Raw genomic sequence first — 24,863 nt, forward strand, 5'->3', positions numbered from 1 at the left:
GTGTGTGTGTGTGTGTGTGTGTGTGTGTGTGTGGTGGGGAAAGCAGGAGCGGATGCTCCGTGCCCTCCATAGATGGCTAAAATGGCTTAGCAGATCAGGTGATGAGAATGCCTGTACTCTGTGAAGAGTATTTTGAGGTCAGATTTCTCATACAATTTAGAGTGCTTAATAAACAAATTGAAATTAGTGTTAAATTTCTGGACTGTAGAAGTTAGTCTACGGTTACATATTTTTTTAAATAACAGAAAGCTATCAGTTTTCTGTTACACTGTTACTTTATTTTTCTATTTTTTTGAATCTCAATCCATTCATCAAAACTAACTATAGAACTAGGGATTTAGCACAGCAGCATAAGCACCTGTCTGGCGAGTGTGAGGTCGTGAGCCCAATCCCTGGTACCAAAAACAAACAAACAAAAAAAAACCTAACTATATAAACTTACTAAACATTTATATTGTTTACATTTCAGGATGAAATTCTTATAAAGTGTCTTAGTTACTGTGAGGTGGCATTAAAAAATTAGTGGATAGGACACACCTGGGTTTTCAGATCAGTTAGAAAAGTAATCATTAGCTAAGAAAATCTGATTTATGTATTACTGAGAGAAATCCAAGACCTCACAAATGCTTTTTTAAAGTCAGTCAGAATAGAACAGTATTTCTTGTTGGGATGTTAATTTACTAAGAAAATGTAGACTTTGCAAAGAGGTTAACTGTTTCTGTTTTTTCAGTGGCCCTGTATCTGCCTATTTATTTTCTCTATATAAAAGTGTTAGAGAGCACAGCTCTACTTTTTGCCATGGTCACACTAAGGGAAGGGTTTTTCAGAGAATATATTCTAGCTGGTGATGTGGTTTGTTGTTTTTTTACCCCATATTGTCTTCAGATTTCACTCCACATGGGCCTCAGGAATTCAATTTTTTTTTTTAATTTAAAAGGAAAAAGAGAAAAAAAAGCAGAACAAAACAAAACAGTGTAAGGGTACAAGTAATACAGAACTACAAAAAAAAAAAAAACAACAAAAAAAAACAGTAGGCTATCACCAGTTAATAGATTACATGCTATCATCTTAGAAACGGTGTTTCAGGTCACAGAATCAAAGCATACAAAGTGAACATGCAAACAGTGAGACTGCAAGTAGTTGTGTTCAGTAATCCAATCAAAAATATTAATATGGTCATCTATTTATCACACCTAAACACCCTTGCTTTGTATCCTTTAGGGCACTTTTTTTTCCCCTCTCTTTATTGCAACAAAATTTACACATTTTGGGTAGGAATTCAATTTGATACATCATTGTTCCACACCAAATTATCTTACAGACACTAGTGAGACAAGTACTTTAGGTCTGTTCTACATGGATACAATATCAGGATTATTCTTAGCCACTATAAAAAATAGTATGAAAAACATACAGTAGATAGGTTTAATAATGCATTTACTCAGCAAAAATGTATAGAGCTCGTATTTCATAACCAGATAGAGGTGTAGAAGTGAATAAGTCATGATTCCTGCCCTTGAGAATCTCATTGTCTGCCTCTCAAGTTTTAAACATTGGTATAAAGAAGTGAGAAGCTCAACCTGCTAGATGAGATAAGGTGATTAACAGCCGTGTATGAAAACCAGTGAACTGTACAGATCCATGTGCTCACAAATGGTTGGAATTGATATTCTACTTTCCATCTTTTTTTGCTTTTAAGAAAAAACTCAAAAAACATCTCAACTATATAGTGGAATTGTTTCTTTGTAGAGATTTTGCAGTGATTATCAAATGTTTTCATAAATATTTCCTTGGGGCCTACTGGGTACAAATCTCATGCTAACACTAGGGATATTAAATGAATGAGAAGTTTTTCAATTCTTCAAGAAGTTAGTGGGAGAGACAAATGTATATGCCAATAATTATACTATAGTGGACAGGAAATTTATATATATATATATATATATATATATATATATATATATATACACATTTTTTTTTTTGTACCGAAGATTGATGACCTTATGCTTGCCGGGCAGACAGTTATGCTGTTAAGCTAAATCCCTAGCCCTAAGTTGTTTTGTATTTTTTTTTTGATAGACATGGACTATTTTATTATTGAATTTTGTACCCAGTGATTTCGAGAGAATAAGATCAGTGTTTTTCTTGGTATTCGTGACAATAGGGAAAAAAGAGAAATTTAAGATCTTAGACCAAATTTGTGGATGACTGAAGGAGGCCGCCATCCCACTTGATGATCTTTTATAAGCTCTGTTTTACATATATTTGCAATTTCATTGATAGTTACTAAGAGAAAATATATATATATAATAAAGCATAAGAATATTTATATTCTAAAGAAAGCGTTCCATATTCACAGTGCAATTTTATATTTTCCATTGGGAACAGCTTCCCTTTTGCAAATGATGAAAGTGAACAGAGAAAGAGTTAAGGATTATTTACAGCAGTACTGCCTGAAATGGCAGGCGTTTTGTTCTTTTCTGATTGGGCAGGAAAGCCTGTAACATAAAAACAGACAGTTTGGTGGGGGAGAAATAACTACATATTTCAGAGAGGTGAATGATGCACAGGATTACAGAGGTCTACATTTGTATATTTTATATATTGGTCAGTTGAAATAAATGGAGGTATCCTTCCTCATTCCTTAAAACACCTTAAAAAGTAAAACACTCAAAAAACTTTTTATCTCTGTGTTTGTCTATCTGTTAGCTGAAGTCACTTTTCTATTAGTGTCTGGAGTTTCACAAGCTACTCTTAGAATCTTCTGTGCTTCTGACAAAAGCTTCCTGTCTGGCAGTCACAACCAGTTTTCTTTTCCTTTATTTTGTTGTATTTCAGTACTTTCAAAATCAGTGATTAACTCTTTGTTTACTTCCAAGATGATGACTGCAGTTACTCGTGTACATATATTTTTTCTTATGTAGGAATGTTTTTTCAATAACTTTGCTCTTTTTGAAATTAAAGGTGTTTGTAGATCATTCAAAAGATTTAAAGCCTGAAATTCACAAGTAATGCATGGCTATGCTTTGTTTTAAAAACCCATTGCCCCCTTTTCTATAAGCATACTTGAAAGAATGCTTGCTCAGCATTTGAGGTGTCTTAGGTTCAAATTCACATTAGTGCCAAAGAACAAAAAATTTAAAAGGCGATTCTTATTTCTAAACATAGAGAGACCTATTACATTTTGAAGTATTATATCGTAGTGATTATTATTGCTTTTGCAGCCAGAGATGACTTCAGAATGTACTAACTCCTAAGTCTTCTTGGTTCTGGATCAAGCCTTGACAAAGTTCTATGTTTTGAATTAAGGTTTTTAAATTTTGATATCATCAGAAAGCTTACAAAATATTGGTTTGTAATCCAAGAAGGCAAATACCAGCTCTGACTGATGAACATTGGCTGCCTTGATCACCTGTTGATGGCTCAAAAGCTTGTAGGGGACATTTGGGAAGGATTGGCACAATCTATTCAAGTCTGACAGCATCACAAACTGGAATGGGAGGGAGTTTTTATTATGTTGTCTGAATTCATCAAGGAGCCTCAGAATAAGTATTTATCCCTTCTTGTAGACTCATGAGTCATTCCAACCCTAGTGTTCTGTTCAGATAGCTTCAGTGGGGTCTTCACTGTCTTCTAGAGATCCCATTCTATTATTGAACATTTATTAGGAGTTCTCTCCTATAGTATCCCTTTCCTTTCCAACCTTCCTTGAATGTTGTATTGAACATTCAAGAAATATAAGAGGTTTCTAGCAAGGGTAAATTATGAGTTTTTAAATGTCATTTATTCTGTTTTTCTTGGCTATTAAAAATTTTTTATTTCAAAGTAAACAGTGACTTGAAGTGCAAAGAGGACCTGTGTAATTTTCATTCACATTGCATCAATGCTAGTGTCTGCAAAACTATTCTTTATCTGTAGTGCTCTCTCTCCTAACTACCCATTTATTATCACTCTTAATTTTATCTCCCCATCACTAATCCCTGGCAGCCACTAATCTCGTTTCTGAAATTTTGTCATTTCAAGAATATCATATAAATGGAATCATGTAAAACTCTTGAGCTTGTCTGATTTCACCTAGCACAATTCTCTTGAGATTCATCCAAACTGTATCAGTAGTTATGCTGTTTTATAAAAAATCTTTACTGGTATCTTTCCTAAAACCATAATAAATATTCACGTAACTCTGTTAACTTTTGAACTATTATAGAAATGATTAAAGTTGTAAGGCTATGCAATTTGAATTCAGTTATATGTGGTACATGTGGTATGTTGACTTTGATAATTTATAGTTGAATTGTTAGGGCTGACAATAAGACTGAGTCCAAAGACCCCATTCTTTTGATGTCACTAACTGATTTATGACCACACCCTTATAGGTCAGGCCTTTTGAGCCTCTTCCTCAATGGTGAAGGCTTGTCTACCTGAGAGAGTAATTGTGAGGATGAAATGAGACATGAAATTGGGAAATACATATTTTTCTAAATCATGTTAAATGAAAATAAACATGTAAAGTACAAACTAAAAGAAAATAATACTGAAATTTTAAATGTAGCTGTTACTGATGCAATAAGATTGACGAGATTTTTCAAAAAGAACATTTCGGGGGCTGGGGATTTAGCTCAGTCAGTGGCATAAGCGCCTGCCTTGCAAGCGTGAGTTCGATCCCTGGTACCGATAAAAAAGAAAAAGACAAAAAAAAAAAAAAAAAAAAAAAAGAACATTTCATTTCCATTCTTTCTGCAATTAACACATTTTATCTTTGTTTTTCTGTTTATAAAAATGGTGGCACATGCCTGTATCCTAGCACTTGGGAGGCTGAGGCAGGAGGATCATTGTGAGTTTGAGACCAGCATGAGCTACAAAGTGAGTTTAAGGCCAATTTGAACTGCATAGTGAGACCTTGTCTCAAAAATAATAATAATAATAATAATAAATACCAATTAAAAATTGAGATATGGCCATAAATGTGTTCACTAGAAAGCAAAAGCCTACTGGCATCATTCATGAAAAGTTACTATTATGAACTGTTGTAGGTTCTGTTTGTTTTTGTATGCACAGGGTAAGCTTTTGTTACTAGTTATTAAGCCAAAAATTTGAAATTTGCTGTGCATATTGTTTGGCATCTTGCTTTTTCACTGTGTTAGTTTTTCTATTACTATGCATTTCTTTCTTTCTTTGTATTTTTGGGACAGAATTTCACTATGTACATCAAGCTGGCCTTGAATTTGTAGTGATCCTCCTGTCTTATCCTCTCAAGTGCTGATATTATAGGTGTGTGCCACGTAAAACTATTTGCATGCCCAGGCTATGCAAATAGTTTTAATAGCTCTATGATTATTTTACCGTCATTTACTCAGTTATCTGAATGCTTGGTGTGTTTAAGGCTCCATGCTAGAAAAGCTATAATAATTTATGATAGTTACATTTTAAGGAGAAGATAGCCTTGGTACCTTAGATTATAGACGTGTGCCATAACATCAAATAACCTTAGATTTTGTGTCTGTCCTTATTTTAGGATCCCACCTAGGATAATGCTTTAGGTTTAGTTTTCAAGCTCTGTATAGCTGTGACACTTTCTCAGCTATTTCTTATTTTTTTATGTCCTTGGCAATATTGGAGAGAGCTGGTAAGGTATTTTTATAGAATTTCTCAATCTCTACTGGGATTTGTTTAATACTTTTTTCATGATGATATTGGGGTTATGGGGTTTTGGAAGGAAGACAAAGCTAACGTGGCATCATCATTGTATGTCAAGAATACCTTCTGTCAATGTGATTACTACTGTCAGTAACCAGCTGAGGTAGGGTGTGTTAGGCTTCTGCTCTACAAAGTTATCCACCTCCATAACTTCCTTATACTCCTTAAAAAGGAAATCTCTAAACACAGCCTGAACCTAAAGAGTAGGGAGTTAGGCTGCAGTTCCTTGAGGAAGTATCTTTTATTTATTTTTTGATTCTGGGATTGAACCCAAGGGCCTTGAGCAAGGTCATTATGTACCACTCAGCTACACACACAGTGGGAAATGAATATTTGAAATTCTTCTGCAGAGGATATTTGTCTGTTTTCCCATTTACTTACTTAATGAATCATTTATTCTAGTACAAACTCATGAAAATTTGTTTTCTGTCACTGAAAGATGCTCTAAGCTTATCTTGTGTATTTCCTGGTACAATCCTATAATGAGCCATTTTCCCAAGGAGTTCTGCTTCCTTTTATTGGGAAATGGTGTTAGAAACCAAATCCCAGTGTACGTTTTTTTTTTTTTTTTTTTAATTTTTTTAGTCTACATCATCCGGTATTCCCAGGCGGTCTCCCATCCAAGTGCTAACCAGGCCCGCCCTGCTTAGCTTCCGAGATCAGACGAGATTGGGCGCATTCAGGGTGGTATGGCCGTAGACTAGTGTACTTTTTTTTAAAACTATGATTCTTCTTGTTCTGGTTTTCCTTCATTTTAAATTTTTTAAAAAAGATTTCTGATAAATCAAATATAAACTCTGCCATGTCAGACGTATGCTGAATCATTAAATATACTTTCTAAACTACCTTGTCTTTCTTTCTTCCTTTAGACATCTTTCTGTCCTGGAACACAAGACTGGCCTGGGAAATATAAGTCTGTTGGCAGTGAGTTTCTTTCCATAATCAGAAGCCAAAAGGGAGCTAACTTTGGGCACTTTAGCCTTTTTCCTGCCAGGAATGTGGAATCAGTCCCTGGAGGTTTAGCATGAGTGTGGAAGCAATTGCTAGGGAATGCACAGAAAGAACCTTGGTCTGTGATGTCACTGCTGACCTGCAACTGAACTATCCCTGGTCTGCCCAAATCCAGACTCTGTGGCCTGAAAGAAAATAAAGTCCTGTGTGTTTTAAACTCTGTTCCTGGGATTTTCTGTAATTGCGACCCATTGTACAGCTCTCAACCAATTTAGCTATCAACCTAGTTGGCAGAATTATTACTCATTTATTTATAAAATATTTGTTGAGGACCTACCATTAATAAGGCTCCATAAAATAGAACACAGGGGGACTGTATTGTGGTTATTTCTGTTTCCTCTGAATTCAGAGGGAATTGTGGTATACCGAATAAGATAATTACATCAGTAACTACAATGAAAAATGGAATTTAATAAAATTATTTATTTGGTTATAATTACCCAACTTCTGTCACTTTAATCTATTTTTCTTAATACACTCTTCTCTGAATAAGCATTTGGTCCAGCCCTTTCTTTTTTCTATAACTCTTTATATCCATTTGGTTACGACTTTCCATTTTTCCTACCTTAGAAATATTTATATCCCATTTTTCCTCTTTTCATTGCGCCTCCCAGTGTTGTGACATGTCTAGATTTCCTTCATGTAGATGATACAAATTTTCCTACCTGTTTCCCTACCCACTATGTACACCCTTCTTCATGATACTGGCTAAGCAAACTTTCTAAACAGGCCTTATTTTTCTCTTCTATAAAATTATATACTGACTCTGCACAGTCTATAGTGTAATGTTCAAAGCATTTTCTTTCTCTTTAAAGCCTTTCAGGATCTGACCCTGCCTGGTCATCTCATAGTAGTGTCTACACGCAATTCATCCCACAGGAGACAGCCCCAGCTTCATTCTAAACATTTAACAATTTCTGTCTTTAGTTTTCTATGTGCTTGTCTCAGAACATTTAAACTTGAAATTCTTACTACTCCCATTGTCTTTTAGTCCTTTAAGACTCAAAGATGGTTATGCAGAAGACTTTCCTGAATTCTCACCCTGTCTCTCTGAAGAGTCCTGTATCCTTATCTTGTAACTCGGGCAATTATGGTATTGGAATCCCTCCTGAGTTTCTCTACCCTCATCTCCATTACTATCACTTGCTTATTCTAGGCTAACAACACTATAACCTATTTAAATGGTCTCTCTACTCCTACTTTGATAACTTATAAAATCTTATTATTTTAATTGATGTAATCATACATGGGGCTACAGTGTAACAATTCTAGACATGTATTCAGGGTATGATGAATAAGTCAGTAATGAGCATTTTCTTCTCCTTAAACATCATTTCTCTGTGTTGTGAAGCTTCAAACCCCTGTCTGCTAGTATGAAACATATAATATATTTTTGTGAACTATAGTCAGCCTGTTGTGCTGTGGAACATTAGAACTTAGCTCTTCTCTTGAGACTCGCTGTTTGAATTCCCACTTCACATGTTCCATTTTTGTATCTTGAACAACTATTTGTAAAACGACAATATGTAAACATCAACTAGTGGTTTCATAGTTTATTTTTTTCTCTGAACGTATTTATTATTTCTACCTGTTTTCTGTTTTGTTTAGTCTTTCTTTCAATAAAATTTAAAAAAAAAGAACTTTGCTCTTCTGTCTAAATGTATTTTGATACCTGTTACCAACCTACTCTCTATCTTCCCCTCCCATTTTTCCTAGCCTCTAGTAACTACTATTCTATCCTATCAAATCAGCTTTAAACTTCTACAATTGAATGAGAGCATGTGGTATTTGTATTTCCATACCTGGCTTAGATCATTTAGAATAAGGTCCTTTAATTCCATCTACATTGTTGGAAAAAACAGGATTTCAGTTTATTGAAATATTATTCAATTTATGGCTAAATAATATTCTATTTTGTCTTTGCATTTTATGTATTCTGTGTATGGGTTTGGATGAATGTAAATATAGAAAGCCTTTTTTTTTTTTTTGAGACAAGGTCTTGCTATACAGCTGAGGCTGGCTTTTGCACTTGAGGTGCCTCAGCCTCCTATATGCTGGGATTACAGCATGTGGCGCCACACCTGGCAGGAAGTCTATTCTTTATTCAAGTACCCAGTGGTTTTTTTTTTTTTTTTAAGCATCTGATCTGGTAATTATCCTGTATTTAAAAACCATTCTTTGATTTTCTAAGAGTCTTAGGCTCTAAACTAAAACCTAATGTCCTACATAGGTTTGTTTCTGCTCACCTATAAACCTCACTTACTTGCTTTAAATATGCCACATTTCATTTAGATTTCAGATATTTATAGCTCCTCAGAATATTCCAACCTAGATCTAAATCAGAGTTCTTTGTTACATGTTTTCATTACCTTATTTCTTGAATACTTAAGCAAGTTGAAAAGCATATAGTTGGACTTAGTTTTCAATACTGACTGTATCTCCTATCTTTAAAAGCTTTCTGCATCTACCCGTGTAGAAACCTTTACTTGTATATATACAACTTCTCTTTTTACTTATCCCATTAGATTACAGTCCCTGAACACTTCATGCTCAATTCCTTAAATATGGCTCTTATCAATACCTTAAATTCCTTTGCTCAGAACCTTTTCTACAGCCCAATTCAGTTTTCTCTCATTTTAGTTCTGGTTTCTTTGTTGTGTTTCTGTATTTTAGTGAAAAATCCATGAAAAGCAATTGTTTTCTTTGTCCAGAAAAGTTCCGAGCAATGTGAATTCTGCTTAAATGGATGTTATGTCCAAACTAGGAGCATAATGCATTTGTGAAAGGGATGATTCAGAGACTCTCAGAACCAACACTTACATTTTTTTTGTATCAGTACTGGGGATTGAACTCACACTATGCCACTGAGCTAAATCCCCAGCCCAAAACTTACATTTCATATAGTTGTGTGAATTCTTTTTTTCTTTTTATCGGTACCGGGGATCGAACTCACGATCGCCTGCTTGCAAGGCAGGTGCTTATGCTGCTGAGCTAAATCCCCTGCCCCTTGCTTGTCTGAATTCATAAGCTCCTAAAAACATTCAGATTTGGTCCTAAGTTTAACATGTATTATAAAGCTATAGACTGAGGGTATTATAAAATCATAGACTGAACAGTTTTTTGTTTTTTGTTTTTTGTCTTTTTGAGACAGGGTCTCTCCATGCAGTTCAGGCTGGCCTTGAGCTCACTTTGTGTAGCCCAGGCTAGTCTCGATTTTGCAACAATCCTCCTGCCTCAGCCTCCTGAGTACTGGTATTACAGGCGTGAGCCACCATGCCCAGCTAGACTGAACAGTTTAAAGACATTTTGACTTACTTTGTTGTAGTCCAGTTGCCTCTATTCAGTGTCATTTGGTTTCTGAGTGTTCCACCTGTATGTAAGGCACTATCTTCCACGTAAGGAACAAAAACCATATTCTTTTTTTTTTTTTTGTCTTTTTCTTTTTTATCGATACCAGGGATCAAACTCATGACTGCCTGCTTGCAAGGCAGGCGCTTATGCCACTGAGCTAAATCCCCAGCCCCAAAAACCATATTCTTACAACTTTCATCTACTAGTTTTAGTTTTTAGCACTATTTGTGGAATGACAGCTCATATATTTGAACACACCTGCTATATCTCCTCAAATAGGTTTTCTCCAGGAAGAGTTTAGCTACCATAGTGCCCCCATGTATCATGGCTTCCAGTTCATTTATCCATTTGAATATATAAAATTGTGAATTTTTGGATATTTTGAATTACCTATCACTGTGTCCCTTCTTTTATATAAAATGAGCAATAGGTTTTTATGGTAACCAAAAATATACAAGAGCAAATTATTTGAGAGAACTTACTGTTTATTCGTAGATGAGAAAAAGCAATTTATTCAGAATTTGTTGGTGGCTTAAACATGGAGTAGGGATGTAGGATAGTTGGGTAATAAAACTGGTATAGATGATGACTGATCTGCTGTATAACTACTTCCTTCACTTTATTATACCATTAAATTTACATATCACTATCATTTTCATTCTGTGATCAGCTCAATTTTATAAATACAGTATGTTCAGCATTTTGTCACCCATGACAAATAGATTGTTGCTTCTTTGGAGTTGGATCTTTTTGTGAAGATGGATTTTTCCCTTGCTGGAAAGCACACTTTTTTTTTTTTTTTTTAAAATGAATTCTAACATATGGCAGCCTTATGTGTTGGTCTTCCTGTCTGTGCAGGAGTACAGATTTACCACTTGCTGCTTGAATTAAGAGAGTCAAAAGTAGTGGTGGCAGTTGAACTTTCTATGAACCATAAAACCTTGAAGATAATTTGTCAGGCGTTTCTAAGGTTTCTCTTTTAAATTTCTTTTATCTTACTCTGAGATGAAGCCCCCATAAATGACAGAAGACATGTTCATCTTTTATAATAACTGAAACTTGTTCCGTTTTGATCTATTTTAAAAGTGTTTTTGTTTGTTTGTTTTTTCCTGGAACTTGTGGCAGTCCCTCCTACTTCAGCCTCCTGACTTCTGGAATTGCAGATTGGTGCCACCATGCCTGGCTCCTGTTGTCATCTTTTGTTCCTTAAGTGCTAATATACTAATATCAAGTGACAATTTTAAAATGACTTTACAAATAATTGTTTCCAGCAAAATTGGAAAGAAGAGTATTCTCCCTTTTACCTGATATTGTCGTTTGATTTCTACCTCCAAACTCAAACATTTCAGATGAAATTGATACATTTGCAAAGGAAAGCTTTTTCTGGATATTTTTTTGGGGGTAGTGCTTTGATTTTTGCCTTTTAAAATGTAAAACTTTTTCATACTGTTGTCTGTTTAGTCCAGCTTTGGGTATAAGTTTCAATAATAGCAGCATCTCAAATAATTCCCCCCCCCATCATTGTAACATTTGTTGAAAGGACCTAAAAAGGTCCTTGTGTAACATAAATAAGCATTTAATTAAGGGATACTGCAGATGGTACCAGAGTATGTGAAGTGAAACGGGGCTGCTTAATCAGCCACAAAAGCTATTTACTGCTTCATAAACTTCATTGCCCACTATCATAAATATTATTACTGTTCTAGGTCTTCAGAAAAGCAATGAAATATCAAAACTGATTTTACTCTACCGCTAAAGTATGAAAGGTTTTCCTCGTAACAGAACTTGTAATGAAGCTGATATTTGGGAGAAATGTTCATAACTGAAATTTATTAACTGGAATGAGATTAGAAGGCACTTAAGTACACAGGAAGTATATTGAAAATGAAGCAAAGGGGGAAAAGGTCTTTCCTGAATCGGAAGTTATGCTAGGGAAAGGTCACATAGTATTGCAGTATGTTTATTGAGCACCTACTGGGCCATGAGCTAAGTGATTCTTCCTCACATTAGCTTTAATCTTCATAGCACTTCTGTAAATGCAGTTGATTTCAGTTTTACAAATGAGGACAGAGAGGCTCAGAGACAAGTCACACAGGTGTGTTTATTATGCTTGTGCTCTTTCCACTACCTCTTTGTATAAAATACAAGGGTACATTAAAATAGGCATTTTAAATATTTATTCTGCTAAATACTGTTAGTATACTTGACAAGTTAAATTGTACCATTAGTCCTTAAAATTTGAATCTTTTACTTATTTTGTATTTAATATGTATTAGTGTACTCCTAACGTTTACGTATTGTGAAAACTATAACCAAATGAGAAAATCCAGTATTCCCCTACAAATTTACAAACTAAATATTCTAGTCATATATACACAAAATTTATGAGTAGAATCAGAGAAAAAAGTTTTCTTTTCCACGATTTTGTAACTTTTTCCCAGAACCTTTCCAAATTGTCCCTCTCTGTGGAGCTGAGGAGGTACACACACCATCTTGGATGTAGAATCGTTGGCATGTGAATGACCTAGCTTAAAAGGACAGTTACGGCAAATAGAGGTCATGGTGTTGTAGTGATGCGACAGGACGCTTTATGCTGTAGAAACTTATGGAAGGTAGTATTACACCTCCTGAAGCAGGAGGGGGTTTTTCAGATAAAATGTCACTTAAGCTACAGCGAAGGGAAGCTCGTGAGCACAAAGTCTAGGGGATATTGGTTTTAGGGTATTAACATCTTATTAACTCATGTGTCTGTATCTGTAAATCAGTCACACCACTCTGTCTTTTGTAACTCACTATGATTCTGGAGATCTTTTATTTTGGTAATGTTTTCAAAAGACATTGTGGGTTGTTTGTTTTTTTTTTGTGGTACCAGGGATTGAACTCACGACCTGGTGCTTGCCAGGCAGGTGCTTATGCAGCTGAGATAAATCCCTGACAAGACACTGTTTTTTTGTGAAAATGTCAACATTGGAAGTTTAATATGCTTATTTAAGACAATTTGTTCATCATGCATCCAGTTTCCTCATTGTATACCTGAAGAAGTTAGGGCCATGATGCACTTAATGTCAGAGACTTTAAAGTGTCAGACCTTAGCTTGATTATTAGTCATAATTTTTGTCTTGAGGCTGTAAAGTTTAGTGATGGATTTTGTTTTTGTTTGTTTCATTTTGATCTTGCATACTGGGGATTGAACCCAGGACTTTCATGTTGAACTGTATCCCTAACCGTCTTTATGTTTTATTTAGAGATAGGGTCTTATAAGTTCCTGAGTTGTCTAGGCGAGACTTAAACTTGTGATTCTGCTGCCTCAGCCTCTTGGAATACTGGGATTACAGGTGTATGCCACTATGCCTGGCTTAGTGGTAGTTTAATAATAAAAAATAATTTATATTTCCACTAGTTCTTTCTTTGGCTTTGGGAGGGAAATGATTGAAGAGATGTGAAGTAGTAGAAATATGCAAGATGGAATATGGACAGCAATTTATTTAAGTAAAGTATGTGGAACATTTACTGTAGAAAGTTCAGCTTTATAAAGTAAAGTCACTTAATTTCTCAAGCTATTTATGTACATGTCATCTTATAATGTATAATATAGTGTGAGGACAGCAAATTTAATAAAAAGCCTCACCATGTGAGGTAATAGTGGGAGTGGAATTTGTAGGGTTGCATTTACTCATACATTCTTCCTTTGGCCTTTTAACTGAAGAAAAATTGATGAGAAAAGCATGAAGTTATAGAGTTTGGAATTGGGATGCTTTCAGTTGAGTGTAATTATCATAATGTATTTTATCCTTGAAACTGAGCCCTGGATGACAGAGGGAAGCAGCTGAGGCATAAGAAAATGCCAGAAAGACAAAATAACCTTCAGCTAGTCTATAAAAGGAATGATTAAGCAGTTTAAAATGTAAATGCCAAGTTCTATCACACAGCTATTTCCTCAGATTTTAAATGGTCATAAATGTTCTTTTTCTGGCCTCAGAAATGCACTTCAGTTTCTAATGGTATAGGAAATTATTCTGCCTACAGTCAGCCTACTTGTAGTTGCCCTGCACAGGACTTAGAATTTTTTTTTTTTTTTTGTCTTTTTCCTTTTTATCGGTAGCAGGGATCGAATTCACGACTGCCTGCTTGCAAGGCAGGCGCTTATGCCACTGAGCTAAATCCCCAGCCCCAGGACTTAGAATATTTACAGATAGTTTCTAAAAAACAAAATAGATGATACAAAAAGTGAAAGGACAACAAGTGTCCCCAGTATTCCCACCTAAACCTGAGAGTTTATACGTATGTATACGTATGTAAGAGCCATCTTGATTCCTCCTCTTACTCCTTTAAATTCTAACTAGTTACTCTTCCTTCATCATCTGTCCAAGTGCTTGAAACAATCAGGATCAAGACCAAAAAGTGGCATGACTAAGCAAAAATGTACTGCCATTACAAGGTCAGTAAAAGGAGGTGGTGGTGGCATGTGTATCAATCTTATTAGTCAGAATAATCAACAGTGTATACAAAGTGAGTGTGTTAGGTTTGATTCCTTTCTTGTTCTAAGATTCTTAGCAAGGCCCTAATGCACCATTCTCCCTCAAATGTACTCATTCTGTATTTATAGTACCCTTTCCACCAGTCAGGTTATTTTCCAGTAAACTCTAGTAATTTAGAGTTAGTTAAAACAATAATGATGTGCCAACTAGCCACCTCTTAGAATGGTCAAAGTCCAAAACACTGACAACCCAGCAAGTGGAGCAGTAGGAACCCCTTTATTGGTTGGTACGCATTCAACATGGCATTTGGAAAATAACTTGGCAGTTTCTTACAAAATTAAACATATTCTTACCACACACATTAGCAGTCACACTCCTAGGTCCTAGGTACTTACCCAGCTAGTTTGAAAACTTCTATCTATACAAAACCTGTTTATAGTAGCTTTATTTGGAGTTGCCAAAAATTAGGTTCAGCCAAGATGCTCTTCAGTAACTGAATGGATAAACTGGTATATAGTACAGTAGAATATTATTTGGTGTTAAAAAAGAGCTATAAAAATTGAAGACATTAAAGGGAAATATTAAGATGATAATAAATCAACTCTAGAAGATTATAGAAAGAATTTTTTTTCAAAGACAGGTTCTCACTATGTTCCTAAGTTGCCCAGGCTGGCTTCAAACTAGCAATCAAACATGCTAGGATTATAGTACAAGCATGTGCCACCACACCAAGCTGTAAAATGAGTTTTTAAAGAAAAAAATCTTACAAAATAACATTGAAAACTTTATATTGGATAAGATTTGGTTATTATTGCTTTGTGTTGGCCTGTGCATTGCCAAGGGTAGAATTAGTGTAGCTTCCTACTGGGTCCCACTGCCAGATAGAGGAGAAAGAGAAGTGGGTTCTAATGAGTACCATCCTGTACCCTCTTGATCTACCTATCTGCTACCTAGTGTAGTGGAAGTTTAGTTTCCAAAGACTGAGGTAATGATATAGGGGAAATAAATAGAATTGTCAACCTGCTAGTTGTCAGATACACCAAGTTCATGTTCCCCAAAATTGAAGAGTGAATTCTAAGGAACAGTGCAGGTTAAGGGTAGGAAAAATTTTATTTAAGGAGACAAAGATAGGTTGCCAATGAGCCCACTTCTCAAAAGAAGTTTTGTAGAGCTGAATCAAAAGATAGGTACAATGTGGGTCAAAACTATGATCAATCAATAAGGTTACGAGTATAGACGCTTGGGTAATACTGATCCAATGGGGAAGCAGTTCATATAGCAAGTTTACATGGAAAGAACAAAGACCTTCCTCAGGAAGGATGGATCAGAGAGACTTGGTTTCCTATTAACCTGATTTGAACCCCAGTATTGCTTTCCCCATCTTGTTCTGATTATTCTATACTCTATTTTGTTTGATAGTATCAAGTTTGAGGGTATAGGCAACCACTTTGAAGGCAATAAGATATACTATGAAGCCCATTATGATTTGACTATTATCCTTTCTTTGAAGTCCTGTAAGGTCTCCAGTGTAGATTTTATTGGTCTTATTCTGTACTGTTTTGATGAATTCTATTATACCTGATGATATAGGCAACTCAATTTAAAAATAGCAAAAGGCACAATGGTAACCACTTTTGATCACCTGGTATTCTATTTTTGCATCATGTACTGTGCCCACCCTTCTGTTCTAATTGACTCTGTTTTGCTTAGTCACGATTGGTTTTATTCTCTTCAAAAAAAGTAACAAGAACTGTGGAAATAATAAAACCCAAAAAGTCTAATTGTTATTGTAAAAAAGGAAAGGAAGGTGGACTAAGGGATATAACTGCAGGTATGTTCGAATGTGTAGGATGGAAAACCATATTACTGAGCTTTTGTTGGATAATAGAATGGAACTGTCTCCAATATCACTGTATGAATGTCCACTTTATATGCTTTAATTTTGTAATTTGGACAAGTGTTTCTGGGAAGATAATGTGTAACCTATTAACTGGTGATTTCTTACTGTATATTTTTTTTTCTTGAAATTCTGTATTACTTGTAAAAAAAAGAAAGAAAGAAAGAAAAATGAGGGCCAGGACTAATTGAAATCCTTGGTATTGTTTTATTAGTACAAGTGGTTATTATAATATCTACTAGTATTTGTCATGTCACAAATTACAAAACATAGATTTTTAGAACCATTGAATGTTATAGTTCATAAAACAGTATCATTGTGCTTCTTGAGGAAAAAAACACAGATTTCTTTATTGTTTTATCACATATCCTGTGTCCAAAGCCTTAGCAAGTTGTAGAAACATCTCACTGTACCCTAGGAGAGCCATTTTCGACTCCCTGACCAGTGCTTTGACAGGTGAAAGTCCTCTGAGGTGGGTGACCTGCCATTGGGCTGGAGTGGTGCATGCTTGGGGAAGAGGCTGTCACAGGTGCCAGGAACTCGTGCTTGGCTGGACTGCTAACACATGTTTATAACAAAATACATTTTTTGTTTTCAGCTTTGGAATGAGTTTGAAATTAGAATATACTGCTTCTCTTACTATTAGGAGCATTGAAAACATTGATTTGAAGTAGCTGCTGTGAAACTTTTTTCTGTGAATAGAGTAGTTTTTCCTCATGGCACCCATCAAGTGAGCTACTCCACAGTTCACGTTCTGTGTGTATCTGAGACTAATTTTAGCAAATACACATCATTTAAATTCTTTTACATTCAATTTGATAGCCTAACAGAATGGCAGTGAAGCATAGTCTGGACCTTGTAGATCTGTGCTTTTTTTTTTAACAATTGATTACTTTTGATTAAGTCTAATTTTGATCATTTTAGACTAAGCTAGAATTTTGATCTTTGATGTCATGATATGACAGCGATTGATCTCCTGGGGTATTTTTTATGCTATAGTATTGGGTATTTGAGTCAAGGTTCAAAGTCCATGTGGGGTGTGTGTGTGTGTGTGTGTGCGCGCGCGCGCGCGTGACAGAGAGAGAGACAGAGACAGAGACAGAGAGGGAGGGAGGGAGGGAGGGGCGGAGAGAGGTATCCTTCCTTCCCTGTATTCTTTCCTTTGTTCTTTATAGTATTTTACTTTTTCACTTTTACGAAGAAAAATATGGGCCCTTTTGAGTATGAGGCCTTTTGATATCTATCATAGTTTGTTAACTTTAAGTAAGGCAACTAGCTAGTTGTGGGGCCTGAATAAAGTGAGATGACTAGCCGTAGTGGTAAAACTTAAGAATAGACAGTGGACTGTGATTTTGGACAAATAATGAACTTCCTCAGCCAGCACAGAATGCAGACCACCCCCACTTAAAACCACTACCTACTAAGTTTCTAAATTTTGAGAACATTGTAATGCAAATTAACCAGTTTCTTCTGAGGCCCCAGTTTCCTGTAAATCCTGTATGTTTAAGAACTAGGTTAAAAATTGGAGGCACAATGATCATTTTAAACCCACAGGGCCACTAAACAATTGAGCAATTCCTATGCTTTGTTTATTTATAATTAGCCCTAGAGCTGGGAGCCATGTGGCAACCCCTTTTGGGCCCCCTCCTGGAAATTCAGGATCCATTCCCTCTTTTCCAATAAAAACTTTCAGAACTTCCTCCTTTGGTTTGTGACTTCATTCCTTGTGACTTCATTTGCAGAAACATGAACCCGGTATACCTGGCATTACTGCTTTACACAGAACAATAACCTGCTAAAGAAATGAAGGCATGGGGCTGGGGATTTAGCTCAGTGACATGAGTGCCTGCTTGGCAAGTGCAAGGTCATAAGTTTGATCCCTGGTTACGCGCGCACGCGCATACACACACACACACACACACACACACACACACACACACACACCCACCAAGCAACCAAAGAACTGAAGGCGCCAAGGATTTAGCTCAGCAGTATAAGTGCCTGCCTGGCAAGCACAAGGTTGTGAGTTTGACCCCTGGTACCAAAAAAAGGCACCCTTAAGTCATTCCACACTGGCGCGTTTACCTCTCACTTACCCTGGATTCTGTCTTACTCTCCTGTCCCCTCTTTTTCTCCTTTAGTTTAGTGGGGGGTTTTGAGGGGAGCATTCAGCATCAGCTCAGGACTTCATGTGTTGTATATAAGGAAGCACTCTACCACTGAGCTACATTTCCAACCCTTTTTTCTTAGTTTTTAATGAAAGATAATAAAAAGTATTTCAAAAAATGATGGCTTAATGTGCTTTCTTTTTCCATTTGCAAAGTTAAATGTTGAAAATGACATTTGTGGTAAATATATCAACTTTTAATTTTGTAAACATTGAAAACTAATTTATCTGTTCCAGGTATCCCAAATTTTCTTTGTAGGGGAAGCCTTCACTGTATAATTGTTAGCTAATGAAGCAGTACAGACAGATAAAACAGGAGAAGATACATCATCTCCCTCCTTTTGTTTCAAAACAAAATTCTATGTAGGGAAACTGGGTAGATATTACTATAAAATATAAGCTCATTTTTATGTTCTGACATTGGGGTTTCTTGTTGAAAGATGTTCTATTATAGAAACAATTGTAAAATAATAAGTCTGATCTGCTAGTTAGAAATTTTTCAGTTCTTTTCATGACTTCATGATTCTTCATATAGCACTATGCTGGCATTTACCAGCCTTCAGTCTTGAGGCAGTGTTTTACATTAAGATGAGTCAGTTTTCAGTGTTAAATAATTTCATGGTACTCTACACAGAAAATAGTTTCTGCTTAAATCAAGATCTAGTGACTCTATAATGATAAGGTTAAGGTTATTGAATGAGAAGTAGTGGTTAATTAAACAGACTTGACAGAAGACCATGTTCTTGAGATCATCTGTCATCTCCAAGTCCAGGAAAAGTGAAGGTGCATCAGTTCTCACTGTAATCCTCTGCATAAATTTAGAATTGTCACTTTTTTCTTCCTTAGTTTTAGCTACAGTTTTATGGTGCATACACCATGCTTCTGTTAATATAGTGTTCTTTTAAATGAAGAAATACACAGCTTAATTAAAGCAGGCTGTTGATACATCATTTATAGAAATAAGTCTGACTACCAAAATGGCCTATGCAGATGAGCCTTAAGATTACCCTAGAAGTTGCTCTTTATTAGTTCAATCAAAGATATTAAAGCCAGAGAAAAGCTAGTCTTTAGTATTTCTACTAGTTTATCACTTGATTTAACTTAGAAATACTTTTAGACTGGCTACTTTAGTATTATTCATTCATTGGTTATAATTATTAATTGATAAATTGGGACTTGATGTCAACTGTTCTCTGGTAACCTATTTTATTTGTCATACTATGCCTTTCAAATTGTGTATGTCGTGTAACTGTAACAAGACCCTGACTTTATTTTACAAACTATTTTCTGTAATGTAAATATAAGGCATAGCTTAGTTTCCTATAATAATAAAATAATAAAGGCTTAGGCCCAAAACCCATCTCACCAGAAACTAATGATCAGCATTCATATTATGTATTAAAAGTGTGTATTGGTTTACTTTATTAGTTTTATTTATTTATTGGTTTATTGGTTGACAGTATTTATTGGTTGATATTGTTGGTGAACTGAGTGCACTATTCATACTACATAAGAACTGTAGTTTTCCTTTCAGGGCTTAACAAGGCCATTGTATTTATAATATGTGTGTTTGTAGCATTTTACACATTTCAGTGTATATTCCTACATCCTTAGAAAATACCCTGAGAAACACATAAGTTGTCTTTTAGGCAACATTCAGCAAGATTCAGTGTTTTGCTTAGATAGAAATTTAGAACTCTTGATTCTTTGTTAATGTTCTGTCTGCTGCTTTACAGAAAAAGTGGTAAACATGCATTATTTCATGACAATAGATTTCAAACCACTATAAAACTAATATCTTATTTGTGTAGCACTGGCAATTTAAAAAAGTATTTTATTATTTAAAAGAAAAGAAATTAGGAAAGCACAGGTCAGATGCTATTGTACTTACTGCATTTTCCTTTACTAACTCATATGTTCAGTAGATACAAAGTACTATTATGCATAGGCACTGGAGTGGTTGTTAAAAAACAGAAAGGTCTCAACTCCCAAGGAGATCAAACCATCAAGACATATTGGCTTGCTTGGCTGATGTGGACAGTGTGACATTAGCCAAGTTTGGGGACAGCCCTGAAAAAGACCTTTGTCTCTCCTATTAAGATGGTAATTATCGTTGCTATGAGTATAGAAGTAATGCCTGCATCTACTGCAAGCAGCTTTAAATCAATAAATCAACACACCTGGAGTTGAGTGTTTGTGAAGGTCCTACACTGGGCATCTTATATGGAGAAAAACGTAATGCCTCTTTATTTATTTCTTACGTAGATCCAGTTTTCAATTAATTGTGGTGTATCTGTCTCAATTTTTTTAGAATGGAAAAATAGTATATACCAATGTAGATAATGGTATAATGGCTCCATGTCACACAGGTACAATAGTAATAAATCAATCTCTCTCTGTCTCGCTCTCTCTTTCTCTCTCTCTGTTTCCCTCTCCAATGAAAGTTATTAGAAATGTGTGAAAGTACTCTGGGAGCCTGGGGAAAAAAGTGACTAATTTGTAGTGGAGGCTATCAGAAAAGGCTACAGAGAGGAGGAGGTAACGTCAGCAGAGGCTTGTAGGCAAGTAGCAAATAGAACAAAAGAGCATTTATAGTGAGACAACTAACATGTATAATGGGCATGCTATGTGCATAGCACATTCCTGTAGTCCCAGCACTCCGGGAAGCTAAGGCAGGGAGATCACAAGTTATAGCATGAGACCAAGTCTCAAAGGAAAAAAGGGCTGGAGATGTACTGCTCAGTGCAAATGCCCTAGATTCAATCTTTAGTACAGAAATAAATAAATAAAAATAAAAAACCTTTAAAAACTTCTAATAGCCCAGAAACAAGAGTAGATCGTAGCCTTGTGCTTGCTTGGTAGTTATTTATGCTATTGAGCTAAATCCCCAGCCTAACAAGAGTAGGTAACTGTGGCTGAAATATAGACTATATCAGGGACAAGTGTTCAGTAGAGGAGTATACAAATGCGGTTTGATACCAAATCGTGAATGGAAATCTATACCATACTAATAAATTTGAAACTATCATACGGATACCAAGAAATGAAAACTCTGGTAGTTTTGGGTTTTAGGAAATACTGATGATTTAGTTTCAGACTTTGAGTACTGGATAGAGAAGGAAGACAGAAAATTGTTAGTGGTCCATATCATAAAAGGGCCTTTGGTGATAACTTGGCAAGGGGAAGATGTTTTAGTGCCTGCAGATGTGAACAAGGGAGACAGCCAAGGAATGACTTCTGTGGATGTGATGCTGTTACTGAAGAAAGAATATAGCAGAGGCATGTCTGAGGTGAGGGCATGTGAAGAGCTTGGGTTTTTGTTTTTTTTTTTTTTTGTAATAATTTATTTCATCTCACTTTGAAATATTTAAATATTGTGAGATTATAAATGTTATTTCTTTAAACATTGTCAGTATAATAATTTACAGGAATTCCATTTTTAGGCAATACATGTATGCCATTAATAAGTACATGAAATGTAACAGTATTAGGGATCTGATTTTTTTTTTTTTTGAGCTTTGTTTTAAGTTTGAAGCGCTGGTAGGAAATTCAGGCAGAGATATTCAGTATGCTAAGTGGGAAAGTAGAACTAGATGATGGTAGAGTATCATACTAGAGAGTTCTACAAGTTATCTTTCTTGGCAGATAGGTGATATGTTCATATATGTAAACATACATCTTTAGACAGTTCTTATTCACAGATTCTACATTTTCAAATTCATCTACTTGCTCAGATTCATCTATAATTCCCAAACCAGCACTTGTGGTGCCTTTGCCATTATTCACAAAAATATGCAAGAAGGAAAATAACAGCCAACAACCAATTTTAAATAGGAAGGTAGATAGATACACACACACACACACAAATATATATACAGAGTCTGCAAAAAATTATATACACACATTAGCAGTTTGACATACTAATAAATGTCTGGAAGCTAATGACTACCACTTTTAGTTCCTCTTGTAATTGTAGAAGTCAAAGGCAACTTGTATTAATCTCATGATGTCTCAGTAAATTTAATATAGTTTTACAAGTTTTTCTTTTCTTGTTATATATTTTTTGGCAGGCTATTCTACTCTTTTGTAAGTAATCTTTAAATTTATATATTAAAGGCATTCATCCTACTACTTTATATGATCATAAAACATACAAAACTGTCTTAGTCAAGAACAAGTACATACCACATGAAAACAATTTATGATTGTACATCAGATATATGATTCCATATTTCCTAAGTCAGAGGGTGTTTCGTAAAATAGAATATTGATGAAACATAGGTGATGCTGACTGACAGCATCTGAACTATCTTCTGCAGCACACTTAAGCATGACGAGGTTATCAGTGTTATATTGGTGAGTTGCCAGTTTCTTTTATGCTTGATATTATTCTTCCTAGCACATTTGCAATATTAGTCCCTCTTCTTTTACAGAGAAAAATTTTGTAATGTTTATGTGTGAGGAGATTTCATAATCGAGGACTAGTGTATATGCATTCATATCTGTCAATTTGCTTGAAAGCAACAACTGAAAGGCATTTTTTTACCCTCATTCACAAATATTAGTTCATATCAGCAGGAGTGTTTTAAAATGACAGGTATTATATGAGAATGAGAATTACCGTAACTTCTGACAATTAATGTTATGTTGAAAATTAGCATTCAACTTTGTATCTCACCTTTTACTTTCTGCACACTTGAAAATAGAGTTGGCATTTATAGCACACAGTACAAGAAAATGTAGAACTCTATGCAACAACTTTTGTACTGCAATGTGAATCTGTTTTTATTAGCATATATGTGTTTTCTAATCACCTTTCCTCCTTGGTATAGAAGATGTACATTTGGTATTACCTTAGATAGTATATAGTTAAATGTTCAGCACAAAACTGATACAAACTTGCATGTGGAGGTGCTCAATTTGGAATGGCTGAGTTACTTGTCTAGCATATGACTTTGATTTGATCCTCTTCTGCCTGGTTTTAAAATATTTCAGTGACATATATGCTCTCACAAGCTGGAATTTGTGATCTTCCTGCCTCAGCCTCCCAGTGTGATGGGAGTACAGGCATTGGCCCCTTTGCCTAGTTACCAGGAATGCTTTCTGTCTTTTTGTCTTTCTTTTGACAATTGTTGTGTCACTAAGAATGACTATAAAAGCTGACACCACTGTCTGGTGCATGCCCAAAGTCCCAGCTATTCTGATGCTGTTGCCGGAGGATTTAGAGTTTAAGGCTAGCTAGATGCCTTGGCAAGCCCCTGTCTCAAAAGCAAAGAAGCAAGCAAACAAAAAAGTGTTACAACAGCATTTGTTTCCTCTTCTTATTTTTGGTAGATGATCTTAATTTTCACTCTTCATATGGAAATACCTTATAGATCTATTTCTCTGTATTGTGACTTGTTTATTTAAGTTTAAGGACTAATATCTTTTATTATATACATTCAGGAAACAAACTACTTGCAGTTGAACTGCTCTGTAAATTGTACATTTAACTTGCAGTAGTTTTCCTTTTTTGCTACTGATTTGGAGCAACCTAATTTTGAAATATTAAAGCTTACTTTGTAAGATTGACTAGTCCTTAACATTACCAAAAGGATATGTTACCTTTTTCCAATTTGATTAAATAATGCAATGTAGAAATATGCTGTAATTTGAGAATATTATATAAAGTTCTTCAGGATGTGCAGATTAACTGGTGATACATTCTCAAATGTATAAGAATGTATAGGAGTGACCAAATGATGAAAATAACTCTTTTCTGAAACATTTCTGATGGAAAAGCAAGGTAGACTCTAAATTGCAATTGTGCCATAGAATTTCAGAGATAAGTATTTGAAAGTCTTGGGTTGTGGAGTTTTAAGTCTCTTTGTAAGGACAGCTACATTTGTGAGTTTGTTGTTTATTGCCCCTCCAAACCTTGTCATACAAATGGCCTGCAGCATTGTCTGACTATATTTGTTTCTTCTATTTCTTCTCTGGCTTTACCTATGTAAATTATATGCTGCTTTGTCATTAGTTTACCTAGTATTATACTTAGTTGGTTTAATAATCATCTCCTGAGTGTTTGTTGTAGTGAGTGAGCTTGGTATCTTAGGGAAATAGGCTCTGGTTAGGTTTCCAGACAATCCTAGACCTGTTTCTTGAAGAATAACTGGTGCATTTCCCTTGTGGGAAAAGGGCATAAAAATAGATTGACAAAGAGAATAGCTGCAGTTCTGGGATTGACATAGTTCAGTGTTGCTCTGGTCTGATGAAGCAGAAG

The 24,863-nt window shown here is 35.3% G+C and overlaps 1 protein-coding gene and 1 pseudogene across 12 annotated transcripts in view; one reads left to right on the plus strand and one right to left on the minus strand.

The window, feature by feature from the left end:
• Peak1 (pseudopodium enriched atypical kinase 1) overlaps positions 1–24,863 on the plus strand; it is a 305,892-nt gene that overhangs the window by 92,468 nt on the left and 188,561 nt on the right. The window lies entirely within an intron of this gene.
• On the minus strand, positions 6,281–6,398 carry LOC111755153 (5S ribosomal RNA; annotated as a pseudogene).

Source organism: Cavia porcellus, unplaced genomic scaffold, assembly GCF_034190915.1.
Source record: "Cavia porcellus strain 051 isolate PalLab524CR breed Dunkin Hartley unplaced genomic scaffold, mCavPor4.1 scaffold_38, whole genome shotgun sequence".
NCBI lineage: Eukaryota > Metazoa > Chordata > Mammalia > Rodentia > Caviidae > Cavia > Cavia porcellus.